Source organism: Pteropus vampyrus, unplaced genomic scaffold (assembly GCF_000151845.1).
Source record: "Pteropus vampyrus isolate Shadow unplaced genomic scaffold, Pvam_2.0 Scaffold436, whole genome shotgun sequence".
NCBI lineage: Eukaryota > Metazoa > Chordata > Mammalia > Chiroptera > Pteropodidae > Pteropus > Pteropus vampyrus.
Genome location: NW_011889217.1, coordinates 992663 through 1000505, shown reverse-complemented (window position 1 = coordinate 1000505; position 7843 = coordinate 992663). Strand labels below are relative to the sequence as shown.

General features: G+C 32.0%; 1 protein-coding gene and 1 pseudogene across 3 annotated transcripts in view; one reads left to right on the top strand and one right to left on the bottom strand.

Moving 5' to 3' along the window:
* The window catches only part of UBAP1 (ubiquitin associated protein 1), a 60270-nt gene that overhangs the window by 32368 nt on the left and 20059 nt on the right, over nucleotides 1–7843 (bottom strand). The gene's annotated exons all lie outside the window — the stretch shown is intronic.
* On the top strand, nucleotides 7078–7195 carry LOC111732273 (annotated as a pseudogene).

Sequence of the window (7843 nt, the reverse complement as noted above, 5' to 3'; positions counted from 1 at the left end):
TGCAGAGTATTTCAATAGCCCCAGTAAGTTTTTTTTTATGCATTAATTCTTCTTTCAATTCAACTAGAATACTGTTTGTTCAGTCAGATTTTTCCTGAGCATCTCTATCGTATGGAAAGCTAAAAATGAAAATCTAAATTTGAGTCACTAACCTGAAGAAACAAGATCTAATGGGCCACACCACTTTGGAAAAGAGGGGAAAATGTCTATGTAGGTATGGAAACAAATAAGGTTAAGACAGCCTTATAATGGTAGTAATACTTGGGTGATGTGTTTACAGCGTGGCGGGGAGGGGGCTTTTGGTTTTTTTCTTTTGTGCTATTTGCTTTCCAGGTTTTCTATATTAAGCACAGATCTATCACCTGGCACACATAAACATACTTTTTAACTAGAGGGGGAAAATCTAGTGAGCAACAGAGGTGGGTAAAACCCAGATAGAAACAATATAGTATATAACTAATGAAAAATTACAATCTCAGAGAGAGGAAAAAAAGAATAAAAAAAGACTATACCAGTGATTTCTAGATGAGTAAAATTACCTGGAGACACTCAAATAGTTCCAGGTTACAGACTTCATGGAGATTTAATAAAGGACGCAGTCCATGTTGAAGAGCTAACATTACAAATTGCCTCCAAATAACATAACATCACCACTCATAAAGTAAAAACCACAGGAAACAGAGCAACTAAGTAGAAATACATAAATGAAATAGACCTAACTTATATTATGTCTAAAGCACCCTAAAAACATAATATGCCTTTTTAAATTTCCAAAAGCAGAAGTAGCACAGCCAATAGTAGAAATGCAAAAAGAAAGACATTACATCAGAAAACAAAGTCCTATACTGCCTGATTTTCTAAACTGTCTGTTACAGAACTCATGGATCCAAGAGGGGACCAAAAATAAAATTGCAGAAGACAGTGACAATGAAAATAATGTATTTGAAAACCTATAACATGCAGTTAAAGTAGCACTCAGAAAAATTCACAGCACAAGGACTTAGGATATAAATAACCACAGTAAATATATAAGCAGAAAATAATCAATTAAAAATCAGAAAAGTAGATCAAATAATAAATAAAGCCAAGAACTGGTTCTTTAGTAAATAGGTAAACCATCTAGCTAACTAAATAAAAGGAGGACAGAATTAGTATACAAATAGAGGATATTAAAATAATACTAAAATATTTCTTTGTTCGCCTCTTTACAAATATATTTGAGAACCTAGATAAAATGGATAATCTTCTTGGAAACCATTAATTATCAAAACTGACCGTAAATGAGACAGAAATCTTAATCAGACCTATAACCACAGAGGAAAGAGAAAATGTTATTAATGAGCTCTTGCTACCCCAAAGAAATCTAACTCCAATGACATTTTAATGGTTCCAAACCATAAGAACAATTTCTAATTTTTTTTTGTAAAAAAAGCATAATATTGATGGAATAAAAGAGAACACTACAGAAGAAATCTCATGTATGAATACTGATTGAAAATCCTCAAAATAAAAAGCACAAACCAAGTTTAGTAGTATATTACAGGGATATGTCCAAGTGGGATTTATTCCATGAATACAGGATAGTTCAATATTAAGAATCTGTTGATAGAATTCACCACATATTAATAGATCTAAGAAAAATCATTTAGCCACATCCTTAACATGAAGTTAAAAACAACAAAAAAAATCTCTCTCAATACCAAAGCCAGAGAATGCTAACAGGGAAACTACAGTATTCCCACCAAGCACAGGACCAAGACAAATGTCCACTACTATCACAATTGCTTAACACTGTTATTTAACATTAGCTAAAAGTAAAAGGTATAAAAAGTCAGAAAAGAGACTTTCCCAGGGAAAAAAACTACAAAGCTATTACATATTAAAAAAAAAATACAATAAAGTTTCTGGGTACAAAATTAATATTCTGAAACATACAGCCTTCATATACACAATGATCAGATAAGAATATAATGGAAATATGCATTATATCACAAGAGGTAAGAAGTAGAAATAAACTTAAGATGTAAAGGAAGAAAACTAAAGATCTAGTGAAAGACAAAAAAGAAGACTTATATAGTTGGAAAATCATATGATAATCTTGGATATGACACACATCATTAAGATCAATTCTCCCGAAACAGCTAAATTTGACATGATGCAAATGAAAACTAGAGTATTTTGTTTTTGGTTTTTTTTCATTAAGTAAGCTGAGTCTAAAGTTCATATGGAAATAACAAGCAAGAACAACCAAGAAAACTTCAAAGAAAATAAAAATAGAGTAGACTACCCTATTAAATATCAAAATATTTATTATAAGATATAGCACTTAAAGTTGTGTTGCACTGGTATACATAAACATACATATCAATGGAACAGAGTAGAAAGCCCTAAAAATACTCGAATTTAATATATAATAAGGCTGCATTTAAAATCTGTAAAGTGATAGCACAACTGGGTAGTTATCTAGAAAAAAGCTGAATGCTCACCCGCACTCCATACCAAAATAAATTCCAGAAGGATCAAATGTATAGTAACATTATGCAACTGCTCAAGTGTATTAATCCTATTTTCACTCTACACAGAAAGTTAATAGGCAAACATAACAAGTTTTTGAGACTTAAAATCCAACAAAATACTTGCCTTATGAAAAACTTAGAAAATAAGTTATTTTTCAAGTCAAATTGCTGTAATGTATACGTAAAACTACTCTTGCAAATGAGATTGTATTAAGTTATTAATCATATGGTATACTTAAGGCTATAAGAAAAGCAACTAGTGACTCAATACAAAGCTTATTTCACAGTTCAATAAAAACTGGTTACAACTGAATATAAACTCGCTAAAATTTAAAAAGTGACAAGTAGTACATAAAAAGAGAACATGGTATTATCAAGGCAAATTACGGACCCAATCTGATTTCATAAGAATTGCAGTTATAAACTCTACCTAGTTCCAAAATGGGTCAAGAAAAATCCAAATATTTTTGTCAACTCTGGGCTGCTCTTAATCTTCTAAGCATCCAGCAATTATCCAATCTTTAGCAGGGGTGGCCTTTTCATATCTTCTTGACCTCTCCCCTGTAACCTTCTGAAAATATAGTTCTATAATGCTAACTAGTAAGTAATTTGGAAATACAACTAAACAAAATAATGCCCTTAAAGTGAAAAAGAGTTTCTTGTAGTCACCAGTAACTAGTCTGAAATCATAAGGCCAGTGAGACAAACATAACGTAAGAACAGAAAAGTATTGACTAGTTAAGTTAAAATAGAGGAGTCATGACATAAAGCATAAGCCAATTAGAAATTTCCAGTCAGTATATTAATCAATTCATTAAAATTCATTTAACATGTTTTTTTTCAATGTGATTTAAGAGTTTAGTAAGTAAGAGTACAATGTCCCAAGAAGATATACAGCCTCAAATCAATTTAGCTTTTTAAATTGTGAATAAACATTGACTGGGGAAAAATAACTTCAAAAAGATACTAAACCAAAAACGTCATCTCCTCTCCAACTCTTTCAAAAAGCACATCACCAATTCATGCCACAATATAAGGGAGAAAAGAGCCCTATGGACAGTTAAATATTTGGGTTCTAGTCTCACTGCTTCCATCACTTTGGAATGGTTTGGAGCAGTCAAAACTTATGAAAGAAAGGAAAAAGAAAAAACATTCAGGACTTCTTCTGTAAGAAAAGAGAAAGAGTAAATGGTCTCTGACAACCCTTTCAGAATTAGGGATCTTGATATATTCTTTTATAAATATGGACCTCGATGGTTTTTATAGCCTTATACATATAAGAAATATTACAAGACTTCATATTCCTAGTTATGAGGGCACATAAACACATGTAATCACTTGTTGAGTCTATGACTCAGTAAGTATATAACAGCCACACCTTGTTTAAGAAAATGCTTACTATTTGACACTGATAACACTATTTCACTCTATAAGTAGCCAATATAATATAATTGGTTAATATAAACTACAAAGAACCTAACTAGAGGCTATTAATCTAAGAGAAGTAATCACAAACATAAATTTTCCGTGCTTCCAGCGGTCTTCATAGTCGGTGAATTATACCATTCTGACTGTTACCGTCATATGAATTCTGAATAATTTTCCCCATAGAAACAAAGAAGTAACAGAGCCATCAAACTTGAGAACTCATAACCCCAAGGGAATAAACAATATAATGATGGCACAACTTCACAGAATATCAAAGAGTTTAGGGGAGAAGGTAAGAGTTGTTAATTTCACAGCAAATAAAATACTTTAATGTTAAAATAAACACCAGAATAAATACCTTTAAAGTTCTATCAAATTGATAAGAAATAGATTATTCCTATTTTATTTAAACTATTTCACCCATAATATGGAAACAAACACAGCTTTTCAGTTTGCAGTTACATATCGGATTTTTTTATTGCCTATCTTCCCCACTAGGCTTTAAGTACTATGAAGACAAGAACCATTTGTTTCATTCACCAGTGCAGCAAGCATAGTGTCTGTAAGTACTGCTAAGTATCTGCTGAATAAATGCTGCCAAATTTGTAGTAATTATATGAGAACAGCATAATACTGATATCAAAACTTGACAAAGATAGCATAAAAAAAGGAAAATAAGAAACAAAATCATATATATTTATACATGTGTATACAGTACTCCCTGTCTCCCACAGGGGGATGCGTTCCAAGACTCCCAGTGGATGCCTGAAAATATAAATAGTACCAACCAAATATATATATACTATGTTTTTTCCTGGACATACATACTTATGTTAAAGTTTAACTTTTAAGGCACAGTAAGACATTAACAACAATAATTAATAATAAAATAGAAAAATTAAAAATATACTGTAATAAAAATTTTGTGAAAGTGGTCTCTCTCCAGTAATTTTTTATTTTTCAGGCCAAACCTATTCCTGAATTTATGTAATCATCCCTACCTGCAGTAAATGGCTTGGTGTCACTCATTTTAAGGGGATCCCTTGGTTTAGTCTTCTTCATGTAAGCTCAACATTTTCTGGTACAATGTATTGCTGTCGATCAAAACAAGTTTTTGGTTCATGTTTTCAACCCACAAATTCAATGCCTTTTCCATCTTAACTGAGTACTATATTATGCCCTGTGGCTATAACTTTTACACTGAGGTATGACAGCAAAACCATCACAAATTTCTTTTTTCCTTCTTCACAATTTCACTGATATAAGTAAGATCCATTCTAACCATAGATCTTAGCAACCTCAGCACACGATTTAAAAATTTTTCCTTATTAAGTCAAGAACTTTCACCTTTTAACTTACAGGAAGCACTTTACTACTTCTCTTTGGCATATCGGAATTGCCAGTAGCACTACTCTTGTGCTTTGGGGCTTTTATTAAATAAAATGAATACCTGAATACAAACACTACAATACTGTAACAGTCGATCTGATAACCAAGACAGCAACTAAGTGACTAACAGATGGGTAGTGCATATAGCATGGATACACTGGACAAAGGGATAACTCACATCTTGGTCAAGGATGGAGGGGAATGGTGTGAGATTTCATGACGCCACTCAGAATGGTGTGCAATTTAAAACTTAAAATTTCTGAAATTTTCAATTTAATATTTTCCAAGCAGTTAAATGCAAGTAACTGAAACCATGGAAAGGAAAACCGTGGATAAGGGAGAACTACTGTATTTAAATATATACACATCCAAATTCTAATTAAAATAGCAGTAAATTAAATAGCTGTGAAAAACTTTTCAGAAAAAATGATAGCTACCTTCCACACAAAATTTCAAAAAAAAAAAAAAATGAAAAGGAATCTATTGATTAAAAAAGAGATATATCTCAAGCAATTGCAATATACAGATCTTGTTTGGATCCCAATTCAAATAAATTGGAGAAAAAAGATGAAACAATTGGGACAGGATGAACACTAACTGGATATTTGATAAAATTTGTAAATAAGTTCATTTCTATGTAGATTAACGGTATTATAGTTTTTATAATTCTTATCTTTCAGAGATATACAAAAATCTACTCACAAATGAAATGAAATGGTATGATTGAGGTTTGCTCCAAAATAACTAGGACGATGGTATGTACATGAAATAAAATTGATAGCTGTTACAGCTGGATCTACATTTACAACTTTGGAATTCTAAAAAAAAACAAAAACAAAAAAAACCTACAAAAGATGTTACTGCTGTAGCGCAAAATGAAAGAGGCTGAAGAATAATCACATTTTAATTTTCTAAAACTGTTCATACAAAGCTAACTCATAAGTGGCAACCATCATGTTAATAATTTGAAAAATCATTATCATTAGATGCTAACACAAAGTGGATGAAAGTTCCATGAGGTATTTACATAGTCTCAAATTATCTCCCCACAATATATTGATTAATTACAATGGAAGACATAGTAACTTTACCTTGGCAGACACCACCTTAACTGAATGACCAAAATTAACACCACCAATAATAGGATATATTGACATCACATGCCTCCACATATGATGCACTCAGAACATAACATCAATTCTGTGGTATTCCTGCCAAAAATGAATCTATCATGAAGAAGTAGCAAACAACCAGAATCTAATCATGAGGAAGTATCAAATAAACCATCTTGCAGTTCTACAAAATAATGTCCTGTACTTTCAAACATGTCAAAGTCATGAGACAAAGACAAAGAAACTTTCAGATTAAAGAAGACTAAAGACAACTGATTATAATGCATGAACCAGGGTGTCCTTTTGCTCTAAGGATATTATTTTGACAACTGTTGATTCAATAATAATTTACTGATTTTGATCATTAGTATTGGGGTTATGTAAGAAAATGTCTTTGTTTTCAGAAAGCATATACTGTAAAGGGGTAAGAGGGTATCATGTATGCAACTTACTTTCAAGCAGTTCGGAAAAAAATACGTACATGTAAATACAGAGAAGACCAACAGAGAAAGATAACAAAACATGCAACGTTTAGGGAATATGGATATACAAGAATTCTTTGTACTATTACTGTAAATTTTCTGGTAAGTCTGAAATTATATCAAAACAAAAAGCTTTAAAAAACACACACAGTCTACAGCCATGCCACTCTGAACATGCCCAATCTCGTCTGATCTCGGAAGCTAAGCAGGGTCAGCCTGGTTAGTACTTGGATGGGAGACCATCTAGGAATATCAGGTGCTGTAGGCATTAAAAAAAAAATACACATACATTTATATGGTTGTTTGCATATACCCCTCAAATCAGGAAGGATTCATAGCAAACTGTGAATAGTGATTAGTTCTGGAAGAAGGCAAAAAGAAGGCTTTCACTTTCTACTTTCTATACTTCTGGTGCTTTCATTCTGCAGCTGAAAAGTACAATAACCGAAACAAAAAATTCACAAGAGGGGTATAACAGCAGATTTGAGCAGGCAAAAGAATCGATGAACTTGAAAATGGAACAAATAAAATTACTGAGTCTGAAGAGAAATAAAAAAGAAGAAAAGCAAACAACCTAAAGGGCCTGCAGGACACGATTAAGCATGTCAGCATACACATTTCATAAGTCCCTAAAGAAGAAAGGGCACAAAGACTATTTTAAGAAATAATGGCCAAAACTTCCCAGATTCAATGAAAAGACATAACTCTACAAAATCAAGCAGCTCAATGACCTCCAAGAACAATCAACTCAGCATAATGTTTCTTGGTTCAAACCAGGACACATTATAATCAAACTGCTGAAAAAGACAAAGAATCTTTAAAAGATGAAGAAGAGACTCATCATGTACTAGGGATCATCAATAAGATTAACGAGCAATTTATAATTAGAAACCATGAAGATCAAAAGACGGTAGAT